The sequence below is a fragment of the Ascaphus truei genome, chromosome 18 (genome assembly GCF_040206685.1).
Source record: "Ascaphus truei isolate aAscTru1 chromosome 18, aAscTru1.hap1, whole genome shotgun sequence".
NCBI lineage: Eukaryota > Metazoa > Chordata > Amphibia > Anura > Ascaphidae > Ascaphus > Ascaphus truei.
Window position 1 is genome coordinate 6,115,543 of NC_134500.1, and position 21,746 is coordinate 6,137,288.

The 21,746-nt window shown below is 44.2% G+C and overlaps 1 long non-coding RNA gene across 1 annotated transcript; it reads left to right on the forward strand.

Annotated features, from left to right (window-relative positions):
- Nucleotides 1-7,461: 7,461 nt before the first annotated feature.
- On the forward strand, nt 7,462-8,433 carry LOC142469251 (uncharacterized). Its single transcript, XR_012788997.1, has 2 exons — nt 7,462-7,542; nt 7,625-8,433. It is a non-coding gene; the product is annotated as an uncharacterized LOC142469251 (long non-coding RNA).
- The last annotated feature ends 13,313 nt before the right edge of the window (nt 8,434-21,746 follow it).

The window sequence follows — 21,746 nt, forward strand, 5'->3', positions numbered from 1 at the left end:
CCACTTACCTGCTTTTATAAATTGTCCTTCCAGTCTGCACTATGTCCGTTTCTTTTTATATATAAGGTCTCCAGAAGCTCCTGGTGTTAATCATCCTTGGTGGGCTGAGATTTAAAGATACCTTTTTGTGAACAGCACTCACTATATGTTTGTGAGTATTTTGCACACAGACCTTTATCACTATATTAACTCACGAATTATCACGTGTACTGCACCATCAGACTTTTTTTCTGTTTTCCATGGCTTGCGCTTCCCGATGACTTACACCACTTCTATTATACCCCGCTTTAAGGACACTCACTTTAAGTACACTCGCGAGTAAGTACATGTCGCCCAATTGGCAAACGGCAGTTCACGCATGCGGCTGTCAGCACGTCCTGAACAGCAATACCGGCTCCCTACCTGTACCGAAGCTGTGCGCAAGCGGGGAGACTATAGAGCATGTTACAAATGTGTTATTTACATCAGTTATGCACGTATATGACGATTGCAGTACAGTACGTGCATCAATAAGTGGAAAAAAGGTACTGCTTCACTTTAAGTACATTTTCGCTTTACATACATACTCCGGTCCCATTGCGTATGTTATTGCGGGGTATGCCTGTAGGTTCAATCATGGTACCATTGGTTGCGTTTTTCATACGGGACGCTATAACACTGTTGCTGTTTGTAATCATCTGCTTTGTATACTTCTTTATTCAGTGCATGGACTGGACTTCAGGCGTTGAGCCTCCTCGTGAGATACTCTTTCCTTTATGACCCGTGGCACTGCATATGTATTGTTATTACGTCGCCATGATCCTGGCGTCTGGTATCCGTGCACTTAGTATGGGGATTCCTTTCCATTGGAGCTGATGGCGCCCTCGCGTAAGCTGGTGCTGATGTCTTAGCGGGCATGTCATTGTCGAGGGGAGGGTCTGTATAACAGCTGTGAACTGTGATGTTCGTTACTCTTTGATAAAGCGCCCTGACAGGTGCGAAATGCGTCAGGGGAACTACGTTCTCTTGTTTACTTAATGGCATTGGCTAAATAAATGATTTTTCATGCGCACAGCCTCGCCGTTTCGTGGGTTGCTGTGCATTCAGGGGTGCGCAAAGTGGGGGGGAGGGCGTGACGGTTGCAGAGGCCCCACGCTCTTCCCCAAGATTTTAATGAAATGCCGGGGGGATCGCGTGACGCCTCTGCAACATCAAATTACCTTGACTCTGCCGGCATCAGGGCTCGTCTCCATGGCAACGCAGCATCAAACAACGCAGCGGGGTCATGTGACGTCACACGCCACGTTGCCATAGCAAGGGAGGTAAGGAGGGGGGGGGGGCGCGAGCACCAGAGGAGGCAAAGCAGTGGGGCGCAGCAGCAAAAGTTTGCGCTCCCCTGCTGAAGATCACAAATAAATTCCACTTCATTTTCCTGTGCTGGGCAAGTTTCAGTAAATACGGTTTATATTATAACCCGAAAATCTTTACAAATCACCTTTACCGAAATGGAAAAGCAGCGATCTGCAATTAAACAATGGTGATCAAGGTGCTGTATTAATATTAAGACTGCAATATACAAGTGCAGAATCCTTCACAAACATTGGAAATGTCCGGTGTCTCTGGTACTTTGGCCGTGCCGGGGTCCAGCGCAAATTTGTACAAGAAATGCATTTTTTAGCCAAAGTGTAATTTGTTGCTTTTGGTTCCAGAGGAAGCCGTGATGACAAAGTCATTAAATGATTTACTTTAAGAGGAAATTAAATATGTTCCCCTAGGAAAGGCATACATGGAGATGTAAGGAAGTGCAGTTTGTGGTCAGGTTCTCTATTACTCAGTATATTACTATTTTTCTGGACCGGGAAAATAATGACGACAGTTGTTTTTATACCCAGGGTTCCGTTTGAATGTTGTTAATGGGGGAGGGGGGGGGGGGGTCAGAAGGTAATTCTGGGTTGTGGGCTACTGTTTGGTTTATTTCGCTTAAGTCTGCATAATAAAAGTTAGCAATGAGCATAGCAGACTCCAAACTGTTAGTATGTTATATATAATAGCTGTATATATAACTGGTCCATCTAGGCAGCCGGTTTCACTGTGAAATTTGCTTGACTTCAGCATTCTTCCCTTATATTTATGGCTATTGTGTGCGCAACGAACATAATTTTCCTCCACTTATTATACCTCCGCAGAAAGCCTGTTCCATGTATCCACAAATCTTTCACTAAAGATTCACATTTATCACACCCTATGACAGTTCTCAATTCCAGTCCTCAAGACCCATGTTTCAGGACAGACCTGAAGACCCGCCTTCAGTACAGGTGGCTCATTCAGTCCCTGCTTCAGGAGAGGTGGTGCAATCGATCCCTGCTTCAGCACAGGTGACTCAATCAGTGGCTGTCTTCGACTGAGCCACCTGTGCTGAAGCCGGGATATCCTGGAAAACCTGACCTGTTGGGGGATCTTGAGGACTGGAGTTGACAACCCCTGCCCTATGAGAAAATCTTTCAGCATGTTATACGTGTGTATGCATGTATGTATGTATGTATGTATGTGTGTATGTGTATGTATGTCTTTATTTATATAGCGCCATTAATGTACATAGCGCTTCACAGTAGTAATACACGAGACAATCAAAATAACAAATAATACAAATAACAAATAATACAAATAACAGAACATGGGAATAAACGCTTCAGACATAAAAGTCCCTGCTCCGAAGAGCTTACAATCTAATCTATATCACAGTACAATATGAGGACATTACACACATCTATCAATAGTACACTCCGTCCCTGCTCAGTCAGCACAAGGGAACGGTCCATGATCAAAGGAATGTAACATGTTTTGAACATGATCACTAGATCCTAATACAAACAATACAATCTGTATTTCTGTCCCAGGCCAAAAGCAAAAGCACAATTTAAGTTATTCTGTACTAGTAAAGGTTGTCATGAATACAGTAATGAAATAAACCACATGAAACCATTAGGAATGCCAGTAATGATTTGACATTTTGTATCTGCCCTCCACTATTTTATTTACGTTTCACTGTTTTCCGGTTTTAGAAGCAGCTATGTTTTTTAAAACTTGTTTTGCATTATATTTCCTTGGTGTACATACTACCCAGCAAAGATCAAAGCAGAACCATGAAAAGAACACACAGAAACTTACCATTTAAAATCATTTATTCTCAGAGAGGGGTTTGTAACATTTTCAAATAAAATCGGTCGTGTTTTGTGTCAGCCGCTTGGCAATGTCTGGTGATTTTTACTATTTTTTTTACCAACTCAGTTAGGTTCTTGAGATCTCTTAGAATTAGAGGCGGGCGAAACTGTCAAAATTATTTTCACAGAATTTCCCGTTTTTTTTTTTTTTAGATTCAAAATCCATTCCGCGGTGTGAAATTCATCAGGCGGATTGTTCCAGTTTCAATCCGTGTGGATTAATCCAAAACCGTCATTGGATAAAATTCGAATGGATTCTGACAATCCAATCCGCGAATTCCACAATCCGTTGGCCAGCGACGGAAGCGTGACGTCAGCGTCACGTGAGCGATTCAGCCAATGAGGGTGAACCGCTAACGGCCACGCCCCACCCCCTGTCGCCCTCCCAAGGTCTCCTGCACCAAATACAACTTTCGCTTATAGCGACGGGCGACGTGTGACGTCAGCGGTCGTGAGCACATCGCCATTGCCGTTACTATAAACTCGGCCTTAGAATCCAGATGGCGGAATCCACAGATTGGATTGTCAGTGATAAAAAAAAAAAAATCCAGAACGACAAATTGCCTCCTTTGACACTAATTTGCGGTAATCCGCGGACCAAAGGAAACGCCCGATACACAATGTAAAAAAAAATCTGCCAAAAAAAGTCTGCCAAAAAAAATCACCCATAGGATGTTCTGTTGCTAGCGACAAAAACTTGAAACAATAAGAGACACCTGAAATATCCAACTTGACGCACTGCATTGAAGTCTGGTGCTGCTTTATACTCCCATGTGCTGTCTTCAAAGTATGAATTTTAGTATCGGGGGTTACCGCACATGCCTTGTGTCCAACTATGCGGATTTCGCTATATTTATTATAATTTTATATGTAGAGAATAACAGCACGACGTTTTGGGGGAATAAATGCCCTTCGCCTGGTAGAAAAAAATTACCTTTTTGGAATGTCTCAGGGAAATGAAAGCTTCTATTTAAATACAAAACATGTATTTGTTGAAATTGAACCCCAGCACATAAACCCCCTGAAACATTGTAGTTCTGTATCCACTTGTAAAGAGATTAACCATGGCTGTAATATTTGTAGGAGAATTAATAGAATAATTTACTGGGTCTATAAGTGTTAACAGAACACAAAACCCCAGCAAGCTCTTTTTGGGAACCCCTGAGCCCCCACAAAATATATGTATGTATTTAAGTGTCAAAATGGAGTGCTATTGAGCGTGCTATTGAGCGTGGCATATGTATACAACAGACGATAGAGAAGCCCAATGCTACATCCAACATGACAGAAATACACATTAAAATACTTATATATTCTCTTGAAAAAGGGTCATTTAGTTTAACCCTTTGGCCAAAGCGTTGTAAGCTTGCGAGCCACGACAAGGCAGACACCCGTTCGCAAGTCCTAACACTACCAGATAAAATACTAATATACCTCTATTATTGGGTCTATAAGTGTTAATGCTTTTTGTTTATTTAATATTCTCCAGCAAGATTCCTTGGGAAACCAATGATATCGCCTGGAGCACAATGAACGTTGTGTGTAATAATTTATCTGACAGCTGAGGGTTGTGGGAGAGCTGTGACAGGTGCTAATGCTAATCATGGCTCCGGCTATTATCATGGTCTGATGTTAGTTATCTTATGTAAAATTTGCAATGGTTCAGTGTCATCTCCCATCGTCTTGTTGCAGCTTGAGTTTGTGTTCTACCTGATTAGGTTGTTAATGTATCAGTAGCATTCCCGCACCTGTACCAACGCCAAGTACAGTGTCTGGAGCAACGGGAAGCAGGGTGCTGAATTAATAACTTTCTTTCATACAGCGCTCTTCTCCTAACGGGACTCAAAGAGCGTAGCAATGACAGTACAGCGCGCGGTACGCAGCACATGGGAATGTTACAGTCCCTGCCCCGCAGAGCTTACACTCGATGTTTTTGGTGCCTGAAGCACAGGGAGATAAAGTGACCTTACCCAAGGTCACAAGGAGCCGACACCGGGATTAGAACCCGGCTCCCCTGGTTCACACTGAGTGTCATTGTTTACAGGGTCAGAGCCTTTACTCACTGAGCCGTTACTCACTGAGCCTTTACTCCCTGAGCCTTTACTCGCTGAGCCTTTACTCCCTGAGCCTTTACTCCCTGAGCCTTTACTCGCCGAGCCTTTACTCGCCGAGCCTTTACTCGCCGAGCCTTTACTCGCCGAGCCTTTACTCCCTGAGCCTTTACTCGCCGAGCCTTTACTCGCTGAGCCTTTACCCCCTGAGCCTTTACCCCCTGAGCCTTTACTCCCTGAGCCTTTACTCCCTGAGCCTTTACTCGCGAGCCTTTACTCGCGAGCCTTTACTCCCTGAGCCTTTACTCGCTGAGCCATTACTCCCTGAGCCATTACTCCCTGAGCCTTTACTCGCCGAGCCTTTACTCACTGAGCCGTTACTCACTGAGCCTTTACTCCCTGAGCCTTTACTCGCTGAGCCTTTACTCCCTGAGCCTTTACTCCCTGAGCCTTTACTCGCCGAGCCTTTACTCGCCGAGCCTTTACTCGCCGAGCCTTTACTCCCTGAGCCTTTACTCGCCGAGCCTTTACTCGCTGAGCCTTTACCCCCTGAGCCTTTACCCCCTGAGCCTTTACTCCCTGAGCCTTTACTCGCTGAGCCTTTACTCGCCGAGCCTTTACTCCCTGAGCCTTTACTCGCCGAGCCTTTACTCGCCGAGCCTTTACTCGCTGAGCCTTTACCCCCTGAGCCTTTACCCCCTGAGCCTTTACTCCCTGAGCCTTTACTCCCTGAGCCTTTACTCGCGAGCCTTTACTCGCGAGCCTTTACTCCCTGAGCCTTTACTCGCTGAGCCATTACTCCCTGAGCCATTACTCCCTGAGCCTTTACTCGCCGAGCCTTTACTCGCCGAACCTTTACCCGCTGAGCCTTTACTCCCTGAGCCTTTACTCGCTGAGCCTTTACTCGCTGAGCCTTTACTCGCTGAGCCTTTACTCGCTGAGCCATTACTCCCTGAGCCTTTACTCGCTGAGCCTTTACTCGCTGAGCATTTACTCGCTGAGCCTTTACTCCCTGAGCCTTTACTCGCGAGCCTTTACTCGCCGAGCCTTTACTCGCCGAGCCTTTACTCGCTGAGCCTTTACTCCCTGAGCCTTTACTCGCGAGCCTTTACTCGCCGAGCCTTTACTCGCCGAGCCTTTACTCGCCGAGCCTTTACTCCCTGAGCCTTTACTCCCCGAGCCTTTACTCGCCGAGCCTTTACTCGCCGAGCCTTTACTCGCCGAGCCATTACTCGCCGAGCCTTTACTCACTGAGCCTTTACTCCCTGAGCCTTTACTCGCTGAGCCTTTACTCGCTGAGCCTTTACTCGCTGAGCCTTTGCTTCAGACATATTAGTGAAATAAAGCAGCAGAAAATTAACGTGATACTGTAAAAACGACACAAAATTGCTTGGGGGTTTGCAACAGATTGTGGAGTAAAGCGCACGTATAATGCTTAATGTATGTAAATCTTGTAGGAATATCTATATTTATAAAGCATACACAGTGCCTAAGACATTTGGTCCCTTCGCCGTGACTCACCCCGCAAGCAGGACCTCTTGCCGCCGGTCACTTTACCGCTAACCCTTTACCGCTTACCCTAAACCCCCTACCCTGAGCCCTTACCCTAAATCTTCTACCCTGAGCCCTTACCCTAAATCTTCTACCCTGAGCCCTTAACCTAAACACCCTACCCTGAGCCCTTACCCTAAACCTTCTACCCCAAGCCCTTACTCTAAAACCCCTTAAATTAACCCTTTACCCTAACCAGTAAAACTTACCTTAGAAGCGGCGGGCGCCATTGGTGGATCGTCTGCGGCAGAGCGTCCATCTACGGCCGAATGCCGGAGGTCATTTGGTCGCGGCGCAAAAAGTCGCGTCCGAATGTCTCATTCTAGCACACAGGTTACTCAGCGCTTTACAACAGAGAATACAATACAGGGAATTATAACACAGGACGTGCAACAAAGAAAATGATACAATAGGGAAAGAAAATCCCTGCCCCGCAGAGCTTACAATCTGACATCAGAGGGGGGGGGGGGGAAGTTGTTTTAGACTTGTGGACAGTGACCAGACCCAGAACACTGTGTATAACATTTTGGGGAGTTGTTTATTAAAATCTCGCGAAGGAAAAACATGTCGCAAAACCCGTGGAAAAATAATCAGACCCGATTTATTAAATGAAAAAAAAAAAAAATTATTCCAATAATATTCTTTTCCTTTGATCAACCAGGTTTTCGGCACCGGTTTCGCAGCTGGGAGACTTGAGTACATAAACCTCTTAATCGCTCCTCTTATTCGGTGCTACACTGGTAAGCAGAGATTCATTGTATCTCTGTATTGATCTGCAGTATTTACTCACACAGATCTTTATATCATTTCATTATCTCTTAGAAGACACTAGAATAATTGCTGCTTCACTAGATTAATTTAACGCTGATGACTGAGAAGTCGGACAAATACAGAAACTTGGATACAATTTGACAGCCGATTCAGCTGTGTGAGGCCTGCAGGGAGCTGTCTTAACATATTTTGACTCCTCTTCCATTGCCTGCGGGATCTCCCTTCTCATCACCACATCACCATGTAACTGAGTGTCAGGGAAAGGCAGCCATACGCACGGAAAATGTATCTACTGTATATAAAAATACAGCATCAATGTGACTGCATCAGATACAAAGAAGACACTTTGTTTTATTCAATTATGTACTTTTTTTTGTAAAAACACTCCAATTAATACAATGTTAAAAAAGTATTAGTTTAATTAGAGGAGAATCTATATTTCACTTAGTAGATGAGCCTAGAAATAATTGCCAATTATAATCACTAATTATATATTTGAATGTTTCCACTAAAGTGTTCATTAACATAAAAATACGACGAATATAAAATGAGATGGTATAGGTAACGGAAAAGAACAATGTATGCAACACAAAGCTACAGGGCAGGTGGAGATAACATAGGCTTGAAATGTGTTGCTCACCACCACTGACAAAGTACCGGTGGGAAGTCTTGTTTATGGATATCTCTGGTTAGCCATTTGTATTCTCAGCTGTCCAAGTCAGAAAGATTTTGTTTAACTCATACAAAGTATCTCAACCACGTCTAGTTTTTGGCCTCCAATCTTTTTTTACACTGTGCTCCCCCTGCTAGAAAATATTTGTTCTGCGAACCCCTAATTAATAAATCTTATTGACGACTCATTAGACTGTCGCTTACATTACAGAACGTATGGTGTCCTGAGTTCATGTGGGGGGGGGGGGGAACACATGCTTAAAGCCCCAAACTGCACCTCTGTGTGTGCAGGCAGCATGGGGGGTATAGCTGTCACTCCCTGCGGGAGCTTCCGAAGTCACACCCCACAACGCCTTGCTGCTGTGGGTGCAAAACATTGTGGGGAGCGCCTTTGGATGCTCCTGCTGTAAGTGACAGTGATACCACCCACGCTAAGGTGCAGTTTGATGCTCAAGTGCGCAGCCCCCACACGGGCTTAGGAACCCGATATACTGCCCGGGTCCTGGCATGAGACATATTTTTGGACCCCTTGGAGACCCCTCACCAACCAGTAGGGGATCCCAAACCTACTGTTGGAAATTACTGGTACAAGGGACTCCAAATACAGCAATTCTCCTATAAATTATTACAATGTTTTCTAGCTACTATGTGTAGTCTTATATATAAGTATTTTTATACATTACCTGAGGTACTTAGACACTAATTGATGGAAACGTTTGGCCACAGATATGCTTTTTACATACACAGTGTTACTGCAATTCAGTGAGTAGGATCTTCTGTTCCTCAACAAGAGATATATAAATAAGCCACTTTTTTAAGGATAGGTGTTTTTAACAAAATTAGAAGGTTTCACCTTCTCTGTGAAACCTTCATCTCTTTTTATCCATCTCTTTACAAGAGCGGCACTCCCACCAAATATTATGTGCTGCGGTTAAGATCACAAGATGACCAACTCAGAGGGTATCTCCCTGCGCTCCAGTCACTAACATTAGATTGTAGGTTTTATAGGACAGGGAGTTGTGGTGCCTGCAAAATTCTATGTACAGCGATGTGTATACTGTCAGTGCTATATAAGAAAAAATATATTATTTCCAGCCATATGTTACGAAGGGCTGGATCTATTATATAACAATCCCTAGTCACAGTTGGGTTCTTCTTGTAGTGAAGGGTTAATTTATCTCATGTCTTATATAAGGTTGCCAGGTGTCCAGTATTGAACCAGACTGTCCTGTATTTGAACACTCTCTCCAGTAAAAAAAATTGAGTTAATATTGAACATGTATGTGTATACCGGTATTACCTCTCTGGGCGTGTATGTGTATACCGGTATTACCTCTCTGGGTGTGTATGTGTATACCGGTATTACCTCTCTGGGCGTGTATGTGTATATCGGTATTACCTCTCTGGGCGTGTATGTGTATACCGGTATTACCTCTCTGGCCGTGTATGTGTATACCGGTATTACCTCTCTGGGCGTGTATGTGTCTGGTATTACCTCTCTGGGCGTGTATGTGTATTCCGGTATTACCTCTCTGGGTGTGTATGTGTATACCGGTATTACCTCTCTGGCCGTGTATGTGTATACCGGTATTACCTCTCTGGGTGTGTATGTGTATACCGGTATTACCTCTCTGGCCGTGTATGTGTATACCGGTATTACCTCTCTGGGCGTGTATGTGTATACCGGTATTACCTCTCTGGGCGTGTATGTGTATACCGGTATTACCTCTCTGGGCATGTATTTGTATACCGGTATTACCTCTCTGGGCATGTATGTGTATACCGGTATTACCTCTCTGGGCGTGTATGTGTGTACCGGTATTACCTCTCTGGGCGTGTATGTGTATAGCGGTATTACCTCTCTGGGCGTGTATGTGTATACCGGTATTACCTCTCTGGGCGTGTATGTGTATACCGGTATTACCTCTCTGGGCGTGTATGTGCATACCGGTATTACCTCTCTGGCCGTGTATGTGTATACCGGTATTACCTCTCTGGGCGTGTATGTGTCCGGTATTACCTCTCTGGGCGTGTTTGTGTATTCCGGTATTACCTCTCTGGGTGTGTATGTGTATACCGGTATTACCTCTCTGGCCGTGTATGTGTATACTGGTATTACCTATCTGGGTGTGTATGTGTATTCCGGTATTACCTCTCTGGGTGTGTATGTGTATACCGGTATTACCTCTCTGGGCATGTATGTGTATACCGGTATTACCTCTCTGGGCGTGTATGTGTGTACCGGTATTACCTCTCTGGGCGTGTATGTGTATACCGGTATTACCTCTCTGGCCATGTATGTGTATACCAGTATTACCTCTCTGGGCGTGTATGTGTATACAGGTATTACCTCTCTGGACATGTATGTGTATACGGTATTACCTCTCTGGACGTGTATGTGTATACCGGTATTACCTCTCTGGGTGTGTATGTGTATACCGGTATTACCTCTCTGGGTGTGTGTGTATGTGTATACCGTTATTACCTCTCTGGGCGTGTATGTGTATAGCGGTATTACCTCTCTGGGCGTGTGTGTATACCGGTATTACCTCTCCGGGCGTGTATGTGTATAGCGGTATTACCTCTCTGGGCGTGTATGTGCATACCGGTATTACCTCTCTGGGTGTGTATGTGTATACCGGTATTACCTCTCTGGGCGTGTGTGTATGTGTATACCGGTATTACCTCTTTGGACATATTGACCTGACCGGCATCGGGGGGCTGCTGGATTTTCCCGAGCAGGGAGAGAGCAGGACTGCTGGTAGGGGGCTGGGTAGCTTCCTTCATCCTGAATGGCTGCATTACCCAGCAGCAGGCAATCAGGAGGAAGTGTCAGGAGCCTGGGGATGGGACCAAGGAGAAGAGGAAACAGCATGGAGCAGAGAGAGGTGAAGTGTGTGTGTGTGTACAGTATGTGTGTGAGTTTCGAGCGCACCTTTCACCATTGTGTCCAGTATTTTTGAAGAAGCCACCTGGCAACCCTAGCTTCATAGGATTGCCAACCAGCGCCATAGCACCGAAAAATGCACATCCAGGACAGGTTTTGGCCTCTGGGTTGAATTTTATAATATGTATGTACTGTATAATGTTAATTATATAGTGCCAGCAGTGTACCCAGAGCTTTACAAAATTACAATACAGGAAAAAGAAAGTACAAACAATTGGAATAAGAGCAGCAAGCATGTGATAATCTAAGGCAAAGAGAAAACCTGCCCTGAAGAGCTTACAATCTTTATAAACCCAAACTTGGTGCAGCCTAACCTTATAACATGTTGTATGGGCATCTTTTATGCAGACCTCCAAAATCTGAATTGAGTGAGTGAGCGATCAGACAGAGGTTTAAAATCGTCTCATCTTCTTTATTATGGAAAAAATAGGGTAACCCCAATTATCGAGGCCACTACCAGGCACTATGGAGTGTGTTTAGGAAAGAAGGTTTGATGCCGGTATATAGGTGATGCAGGTAATAAGGCAATATATGGGTATCTCCGATACTAACAAGGGGAGTGGGGTACTGGAAAACCGGTTAGAGGTACAAGGGGACATTGTGCATGAACAGCACTCTTTGAAAAAGTCCTGGCTTGGATGAAACGCGTAAGAGTGTTCATGCTGTTGTACATTGCTGGTTACTAATAAACTTTTTTATATTCATACAACTGGCTGAGTGAAGGTGCTGTGAACCTCGGAAGCAATCTCTATTTTTTTCATCTTCTTTATTACACTAGCAACCCTGCCGAAAATGTGAAGAAACCCCTCGCTCCTTCCACAGGGGGAATGTTAGACTTTTGGCAGGAGTGATGGAGTAAGAAAAACTGCACTTACCTGTGCTCAGCAATTTCACATCAAAAAAAACAAAAAACCTCTCGCTGACTGCCTATGTTGCCAACTGACGTCTGCTTTATTGTGTATTTTTATCCACCACAGAGAATAATGCTAAACACCCAAAAGCAGGATATGGTTTTTCCATACCTTTATCGAGTGCCACTTAAAGTTTTGTAAATGCAAGTGGAGCCATGGTGTCTACAAGAGCAAAGATTCTGACATTCTGGCTTAAGTGCAGCAATTGAAGTTTCATAAATCATTACCCCAGGGGCTGATCTACAAAAAGCATCCTTCTAAATTGGGGCTGTTTGTTAGGAATGTCACAGGAAGTCAAAATTAAATGGCCCAATACCTCCGCGCTTCCAACTTGTTTTTGGGCAGTGCAGTAAAGACAGATCAAGTGCGAATACCTCCCTTCCAACGAAGCTAAAGTCAATGAATAACAGGATCTATGCGGAATTGATCGAATCTATAGCAAGACTTGGCAGCTGATAGTATCAATTAGAGATGTATTAATAGCAAAGTTTTGAACTCAGGATTGACATTATTTTTAATGAGGAAGTATATCAATCAAAAATGAGAACAAAGTTGTGTGATTGTATTGATTCCTGAGGCTCATGTTTAATCTATTCTGTACCAGGGGCCTGAGCTGCGTGCTCCTTTCCTTAACACCTTCATTGCCACCCAATGGGGTTGCGGGTCTCTCTGGCAGCCAAAGGGTTGGAAAATATGAACCATAAGTGAAAAAGGAAGAAGGTGAGGAAGGGAGAAATCAGGATTATAACCGGGATTCGCTAATTGGAGCGAGATCCCGCATTGACGGCTATTAACTTGAATTTAAAGCATCAGTTCTGCCTGATCACTTTTTTCTTTATTTTACATTGTTTTAGTGAAGCTGAACTGGGGGTCTCCATGAGCTGTCCCCAAAGCTCATCTATTTTCTACATCTGGAAAACCCCTGGTTCAGGAGCAGTGGACCGGCTATCCAGCGTGCAAGCTAGAGGATTCAAAGTTTATACCCTTAGTCAAAAACAGCAAGCTTGACCCTACCTGTCTCTCTAACTATCGCCCGTCTCCCTCCTGCCTTTTGCCTCTAAACTTCTTGAAAGCCTTGTATACTCTTGTTGGCTCCATTTTCTCACCACCTATTCTCTTCTACACCCTCTACAATCTGGTTTCCGCACTGCTCACTCCACTGAAATAGCCCTCACTAAAATAACTAATGACCTCCATGCTGCCAAAGACAAAGGTCATTACACTCAGCTTATTGTATATGACTTGAATGACTTGACATCTCTGCAGCCATTGATACTGGGGACCAGGCTCTTCTCCTTCACATTCTCCATACCCTTGATAGCCGTAACAAAGCTCTAACCTGGATTTCCTCTTACCTCTCCCATCGTACTTTCAGTGTCTCTTTTATTAAGACCTCCTCCTCCATCGGTCTCTCTCTTGGGGTACTCCAGGGGTCTGCCCTGGGACCTCTTCTCTTTCCTCTTGATACATTCTCTCTAGGTGACATAATCACAACTCTTGGGTTTAAATATCACCTCTATGCTGACTACACACAAATTTACCTTTCAACCTCCGACCTTGCACCTGCTTTGTAGACCAAAGTCTCTGAATGTCTGTCCGCGATATCATCCTGGATGGCCCTCTGCCAGCTCAAAATTAACATGTCAAAAACTGAGCTCCTCATACTTCTTCCCAAGCCTGGCACTACTGCCCCCTTCTACATTACTGTTGCTAGTACTATCATAGACACAGTATCACAAGTACGCTGTCAAGATGTCATATTAGACTCCTCCCTCACATTCTCCTCATATTCACAATGTAGCAAAAACCTGTCGTTTTTTCCTCTGTCCCTCTACTGCTAAAACTAACGCAGGCCCTTATTCTCTCCCGTCTCAACTATTATAACCTTCTATTGTCCGGCCTTCCTGCCTCTCACCTGTCTCCCCTACAATCTATCCTAAACGCTGCTGCTAGAATCACTCTACTCTTTCCTAAATCAGTCTCAGCGTCTCCCCTGCTGAAATCCCTCTTATGGCTTACTATTAAATCCCGTATTACTTACAAAATTGTCCTCCTCACTTTTAAGGCAAATACATCTTCTGCTCCTCCTTACATCTCAGCCCTATATATACTCCCTAGGAGGGGTGGAAGAGAACTCCCTATAATTTAACACTTCCTCTCTGAGACACCAGAAAGGGGGGGTGGGGGGGCACAAGGTCTGCACCATTATTGGCTATACACAGACCCTGTGTCACCACCACTCCTGCCACTCAGAGAGTCAGCATGAGGGGGTGTCAATGCCCCTTGGATAGCGTTCCACAGCCTGTAGCTACTAAGGACTTACGTGACAGGGGACAGAGAGGCAGTTTGGACCAGCCATGGCTACATACTCTATACAGCTCCCACACATATATCCTAAGCCAGGCAGGCACAACTCCAGTCCTCGAGGGCCGCAAACAGGCCAGGTTTTCAGGCTATCCCTACTTCAGCACAGCTGGCTCAATTAGGGGCTCAGTCATACTGAAAACCTGGCTTGTTTGCGTCCCTCGAGGACTGGAGTTGTGCAGGCCTGTCCTAAGCTATTAGACTAGTATAGATATACAGCTGAAACCCGTTATAACGTGGTTCTTGGGGTCCACATAATGCAACCACGTTATAATGGGGATCGCGAAGAAAAAAAAAAGAAAATGGCCACCGCGATCAGTAAAAATATCGGGCTCAGCACGCTGGAGAGGGCATGTGAGGAATGCGCGTACTAGCAATGTGCCAGTAGAGCTAGTACCATTGTGGGTAAGGTGCATGCACAGTGCAGACAGTGTATGCTGAACCTCGGAGCTCCGTATATGACAGGGAGACCGCAAGATTGGGGTCCAGTAATGAGGAGACAGCATGCCAGGAATGATATTCAAAATGATTCTGTATTGTAGAAAAATACAGGCACCCCAGCCAACGTTTCGGTCTGCAGAGAGTGACCTTCTTCAGGGCTTACTGGACTCCAATCTGGTAATATCTCCATTATATATATATATATATACACACACACACTTTTCCTGGTATGGTTTCCTGGCTTCAAATATAAAGATGGATATTTTGAGGGAGTCTCTTACATACATACAAAAGGATTTTTGGGGGAAGGTGGTGGGGATAGGTGCCCCCAATAACCAAATCTGTTTTACTTTGGTCTGACAGCTGAGCTGATTCAGAGAATGAGACACACACACACACAGAGGTGGGTGGGTTGTGTTTGTGTCTGTCTCCGTGTGTGTCTGTTAGCTCTGGGGAAAAAAAAACCTTGGAGATGTTCTAAATCGGGAGCCACGCTCAGAACGTGTTATAAGCGGATCCATGTTGTAGCGGATCGCGCTATAATGGAGTGGAGCTGTATGTCTGTATAAAAAAACTTTACTGGAAGATGGAAACATAAAATCATTATATGTTCACAATAAATGAACATCAATCTCTAGCTTAATGAAGATCTGTACAGATCTATAAAGACTATTCTGCTCTCCTATCCGGTATCTATAGTCCAGAGACCTATGGGGAAATATATGTACAAAACCTCCCAAACATCTTAATAGCATATATGTATAGTATAAACACATAACTCTGCGTGTAGCTGATTATATATATCTCAAAAGAGATTACAACACAGATATCAATGTAATATAGATTAAAATAACCCTTATATAGATGTTTTATCTCAAGTGCTTATTCCCATTGTGTTATAATATTATGTCTCATGTATTGTAAAGCGCTATGTACCTGGAAAGCGCGATATAATTAAAGATATACATACCGTACATACATATAAAATGGTAGCCGGTTTGGGTCTTGCTCTGGCGGGCAATAGAAAGCCACAGCATGTTTGGGAGATGACCTTGCGGCTTTCTGACGCTGTCACCACAAAGCAATATTTCTAATTAGGAACCGGTCTCCGAACATTGGGGGGCCATGTCTGGACACCCCAGTTCAGGTCAAATATATCTCCCCCCCCCCCCCCCCCCCAAAAAAAACACGAGGGTTTTCTGCTTTAATGTGCGATCAAGCTGGTGGGTTGTGTTTAATGTTATTTTCCGTAGGAATCGTGTAATTAATAATTGGGCAGCAACACAGCAGTCAAAACGCCCAAAGGAAAAGGTGAAATGAAAGGTTAGAATCACAGTGATGCGCTTCCCTATGTATTGTGTCTTTAACATATTTTTCCGGTGCATCCTACGTTGACAGTAAGAAGCCTCAAAGACTGGAGCGGGTTCTGGTGATGGGTTTTTTGATGTTTTTTTTGTGCTTTTCCGTGGGACATAGGAGGGAAATACAATGAAATATTTTCAGAAATCTGGAATTCTAACAGTGCTACTGTGCATGCTAATTAACCTGAAAACCATGGAGATACACCCCAATCCTGGCCATGGACCAACTAAACAGAATGCCTCAGAATAGAAGTGGCAGACAGAGCAGTTACTTAATATCAGTTCTATGGCAAAGACATAGATAACTTCCAACATTCGTGCCATGAGTAACGTTTTCCTTCAGTTTAATGCTTCCTTAATTCCAGAGTTTATTTTAGATTTGAAGAGGCTCGTAGTAATATATATATATATATATATATATATATATATATATATATATATATATATTTACCCCTTTCCCAAGACCTCCTATCCTACGTGGAGAAGGTACGGAGTATTTTAAACATTTATTATTGTTTGGGTTTTCTTTCGGCAGAATTAAAATGTGGGTAGTTATGTAGATATATTGAAAGCAGAAATCCTGCCTATAAGTTGTTTTTTTACACAATTGTAACTAGGGGGTTCGTCCAGAGCTGAAGGACATTTTTTTGCAGCTCTGGGGACCCCCAGTTCTTGAGATGCGTACCGGGGTAGATATCAGATTGAAAATTAAGTTAGGATTTTGGCGGGATTGATGCTTTATAATCGGGGTGGTCAGCTCCAGTCCTCAAGGGCCACCAACAGGTCAGGTTTTCAAGATATACCGGTTTCAGCACGGGTGGCTCAATCAGAGGCTTAGTCAGTGACTGATCCACTGATTGATCCACCTATGCTGAAGCAGGGATACCCTGAAAACCAGACCTGTTGGTGGCCCTTGCAGACTGCACTTGGCCACCCCTGCTCTGTCTTCAAAAGATGAATATTTTTTTAACCCATTACTTCAGCCAGCCTTTTAACCGTGCAGCGTCACTGAAAGGAAAGGACACCAAACACCTATTATCCACACTAGTAAACTCTGTAGCAGCTTTCTGCTGTGATCCATCAAACAGGGAGTTTACCTTCAGATCACTTTCAGATCACATCATCACCGCGCTTTCAAAGCCCAATTACAATATTGTTGCAATTAGGGAAATTATCCCTTTGCTCTGTCATGTTTGTTTAAGCAAAATCTTGCGCTAATCTTCAATGACATCACAAGGTCAAAGTTCGCCAATTTGAAATTCAGCCTAAAAACAATTTATTTTTTTGTTACAAATTTTGTGTAAGACTCAGATATATCTCTACCGCTATTCCAACGCTAATATTACAAATACACCATCACATATCTGAGGCATATTAAGCTCTCGCTGCCAGGGGAGCACCCAATCCATTACAAAGCAGTGAATGAGGTCAATCAGAGTGACCTTCAGCGCATTGCTCCCTTGCACCACACTGCGACACTGCTCCAGCCCCTTCTCAGAGAGGGTTTGGCCTTTGGGTAAAGAGACTGGTCCCATATGGCATCTCTGTGGTTTTCCATCTGTAGAACCGTGTGGTTCTGTGGGAAGTTACAGGAATACTGAACATTTTACCCCTCAAGCCCCAATAATTTTATTTTTAGCATATATTTGAATCAAGTCATTGCAAAAAAAAAGCGCTTACATTTGGTAATAGTAATATCTTATATTTTTATTTATTCAAACAAATCTGAGCCCTGTTTTTACGCACGTAGGATACGTTTACCGGGGTTCTGTGAACACAGAACACATAGGTTTGAAGCAGGCGGTCTCCGGAGCTGACCCCCATTAATTTAAGCTCTGTTGACCCCCTGCTTCTGGAGATACTTACCTCCATGGGCTGGGGGCCGAATCTCTCTGCAACTTTAAAGCTCCTGCGTCACGTCGGCCAATAGGAAGCCGCACTGGATGATGTCACAGATGATGGGAACTTTGAAAAGCGGCCATTAAGTGAACCCCAGCTAGCGAGCAGGGGCAGCTACCAGCACCCCCTGTGGAGTTACGTATCTCAGAATGCAGGGCACCCCCCAGCTGATATTAATGGGGTACAGCTCCAGAGAACCCTTCTTCAATCCTGTATATATAAAAAAAAGGAAAAAGAAACGGCTAGCTTGGATTGCCGCTTTAAAGGGATGGAAATCACTGTTAAATGATAAGCTCTGCAGAGTAAAGAATCAATGGGACTATAAATGTAACTATGCACATGTACTCTGGCAGAACAAGTCATTATTATTACCAAACACAGCACTGTAACTCTCAGCACAAGCCAAGGGAAAGACTTATTTGGCTGAATTCACAACGCATCAAGCGAGGAATCCAGGAAAATGCGACGTCCAGCTGTCGTGAGCGCCTTTCTGTGCATGTACAACACATGGCCTCAATTCTTCCCAAATCGAAAAACCTGTGTTCTTGCACCGACTTCCAACATGCGAAGCTGCAGAGTAACACGCTTACATTATAATCTGTTACATACTGCATTTGCTATAAAACAGAAAGCAATTTTTTTCCAAGCCCTTCAATGAGCCGGTGTCTGCTTTTTTTTTTAGTGCAAAATTGCAGGACCTGGTAACCATTATCCTAAAGGTGAGTTGGCACTTGCAACATATGTTGCCGTTTTAGCGAGTGAAATCGGGTCCTCGAGGGCAGCCAACAGGCCAGGTTTTTATGATTTCTCTATGTAACACTCGGCTCTAATTATCACTTGGACAACTTGCTTAGTATATACAACGTTGTCACGTCTCACGTTGCTGTTTCTGCGTCTACCTTAATAGTGGCCTTATGGTTTCATGCAGCATGAGATAAATGTCACATTGCTGGGAGACCCTGAGACAAAGTGGTAACCCCCCCGCCCCCCCCCAACATCCCAGACCCTGCCCCCGGCTGACAATGGAGGTTATGGGGTGGTCTCACGCAGTTGTCACGTATGCCTGATGCCCTTTCTCACGCTCTGGAAGGAGTGGGGGACCCTTGACCGTACTATATGTATTTCCCTATAAAACCTGGCCTGTTGTGTGGCCTCCCAAGAATTGAACTTGCGGGCGTCTGATATAGCACCTGCTCTACTCTTTGCTGCAAAGCAAAAGGGTTAATATCTGGTCCCAATAAAGCACAAGGAGAAATACTATGAAATATTCAGTACACACTGCTTTTGTTGGAAGCGTCTTAGTGGCAGATACTGTATGTGTCCTGTTTGGCTTCATGAACGTTTTGGCAAAACTGCTAAGAAACCTAAAGCTATGTCACAGATTTGCCAAAATTAAGCCAAAATCCAGTTAAATCCACAAATGTACCACGTGTTCACTGTGTATTGGCGAGAGTGTACAACGTAACCCCCCCCCCCCACCCACCCAAGCTCTGCTCAAGAGTAAATGCCCCTTCTATATTGTAGAAATTGATAGATTCTAAAGAGATATCAAAAGATCTTTTTTATATAACGCCCCAAAGGAAGAACAAATAGCCCTGTGAGAATACTTGTGAATTTAAACACAAATACATGCCAAGTGTAATTAGACGAGGAAGTTTGGCAGATTTAACCTTTGCACTGCCGATAGGCCGGCTAGGGTTTGCTATGGAAATGAGCATAACTTAACCCCTTTGATGCCAGAGAAACCCACCTGGCATAGAAGGGGTTAGTGAATTAACCCTCTCTCCTTTCTTTTTCTGCTTTAAAAAAAAAAAAATTTCTTCTTAATTGCCCGGTTGGCATCAGGAAAGAAGAAAAAAAAACAATACGTTATATGCGAAACATTTCCTCTTCTCGTTCCCCTTGCAGCTGGCTTCCTTGCGAGAGTCTGTGCGGTTCCTCTGCTTCGGAAAGGAGTGACAGGTGGAGACACTTTAATAAGTTCTTATAAAGAGCTCTAGTAGATGTTTCGGATTTGTGGTTGCCCTGCCACAGCACTGTCTCCTCTCGGTGCTTCAGATATTGAATCTTCCCGTAACTACAATTAGAGCGCCAACCACGAGATGTGGACATGTGGACTGTTTGCAGAAACACCCATTCAAAATTTACTTATATTTACACTAGAAAAATTAGTATAAGTGCTACTGGGAACAAATACACAGACCAGGATCAATAACCAACCAATTCTTGGCTAATAAAGCACTTCTCTCTGGTCTGTGGTTGCTTCTTTCCGACTTTGTGGTTGGCCTCTAATGTCTTCTCCATTGACTTTTCCCGTAAATATGTCTAATAGATGGTCCAATCAAGTCCAAGAAGGAATGATTGTCTTTGTTTGGTAAGAATTGCTAATTAACTAATACAGTATGTAAAATGTCTAGATGCTTGCTGCTCTCAGCATTATTTGCTGCCTGCAGGGAGCCTGTCCGGAGCAGCCCTCAGGCTCCGGTTCCAGCTCCTTGATACACATTCTGTATCTGTATTTTGTAGTTGGGCTCAACTCTAGTTCTCTCCCCCCCCCCCCCCGCTCTCCCCTCCCCCTACCCCCCTCAACAAGTCAGGGTTTGAGGATATCCCAGTTTCAGCACAGGTGGCTCAATCAATCCCTGCTTCCGCAGCGGTGGCTCAATGAGTCCCTGCTTCAGCACAGTTGGCTCAATCAGTCCCGGCTTCGGCACAGGTGGCTCAATCGACTGAGCCACTGATCGAACCACCTGTGCTGAAGCTTGGATGTCCAGAAAATCTGACCAGTCTTGAGGACTGGGGTTGAGAACCCCTGCCTTCGCCCACATATGATCATGGAATGCATATATTTCACTGCCAATTTTCTCCCCTTATTGCATGTCTGAAAAATATTAAAATCTGAGATGTTGAGAAGTAATGTGGCCACGTGGTCTGTGCATTGCACAACACCTGCAGTGGTACCACTAGGTTGATGCTAAGATGGACATGGTTACCTGGCTTCTCTCAGCATCAGTGTTGTACCATGCTTGCCTTTTCTTTTAGCATGGAAGCATCATCTTGGTATTGGGGAAGTGTCACTAAGTGCAATATGTAGTACAATTGGTGGCGCTAGCTAAAAGCTTTTCCGTGAAAATGCTGCCACGTCCTTCTTTATGGACTGCCACTAATTTAAGAGAATGGATCATATTTTGCCACAGAATTTATAGAAGCAGCGATGCACAAACGTGCTGTTTTTCCAGCCTTTGTAGATATACTTTTAACCACTTTGCTGCCAGAAACGTGGAAATGCAAAGCATCTGCTCCCACGTTGAAATATAATTGTATATGTTCTTTTATATTTAGTCTGTATAGGAAGGAGCACTCGTTCTAACTTGTGTACTGCCACGGGCTGCTCGTAATAGTAAGGAGAACAGGTGCTAACTTGTGTCCTGCCACGGGTGCTGCTAATAGTAAGGAGAACATGTGCTAGCTTGTGTACTGCCACGGGCTGCTGGTACTAGTAAGGAGAGCATGTGCTAACTTGTGTACTGCCACGGGCTGCTCCTAATAGTACGGAGAACACGTGCTAGCTTGTGTAC